The sequence below is a fragment of the Scylla paramamosain genome, chromosome 5 (genome assembly GCF_035594125.1).
Source record: "Scylla paramamosain isolate STU-SP2022 chromosome 5, ASM3559412v1, whole genome shotgun sequence".
NCBI classification, from domain to species: Eukaryota; Metazoa; Arthropoda; class Malacostraca; order Decapoda; family Portunidae; genus Scylla; species Scylla paramamosain.
In genome coordinates, this window is record NC_087155.1 from 3,908,408 (window position 1) to 3,909,191 (window position 784).

Genomic DNA, 784 nt, shown 5'->3' on the forward strand with positions numbered 1-784 from the left:
AAGACTCAGTAAGGAAAGCCAGAAGATCACCAGTAGAGCAGCCTTGACGGAACCCATACTGGCGATCAGATAGAAGGTTGTGAGGTGATAGACGTTTAAGAATCTTCCTGTTGAGGATAGATTCAAAATCTTTAGATAGGCAGGAAATTAAAGCAATTGAACGGTAGTTTGAGGGATTAGAACGGTCACCCTTTTTAGGAACAGATTGAATGTAGGCAAACTTCCAGCAAGAAGGAAAGGTAGATGTTGAGAGACAGAGCTGAAAGAGTTTGACTAGGCGAGGTGCAAGCACGGAGGCACAGTTTCGGGGAACAATAGGAGAGACCCCATCAGGTCCATAAGCCGTCCGAGGGTTTAGGCCAGCAAGGGCATGGAAAACATCATGGCGAAGAATTTTAATAGGTAGCATGAAGTATTCAGAGGGAGGAGGAAAGGGAGGAACAAGCTCAGAATCGTCCAAGGTAGAGTTTTTAGCAAAGGTTTGAGCTAAGAGTTCAGCTTTAGAAATAGATGTGATAGCAGTGGTGCCATCTGGTTGAAATAAAGGAAGGAAAGAAGAAGAAGCAAAGTTATTGGAGATATTTTTGGCTAGATGCCAGAAGTCACGAGGGGAGTTAGATCTTGAAAGGTTTTGACAATTTTGACGGAAGCAGTAGTCATTCCAAGGAAAATCAGCAAAGTACCTCCTCAGGTCTCCCCAACTAGCAGAGGTAAAACACCAGAGGCACCTTCGCTTATATATATATATATATATATATATATATATATATATATATATATATAT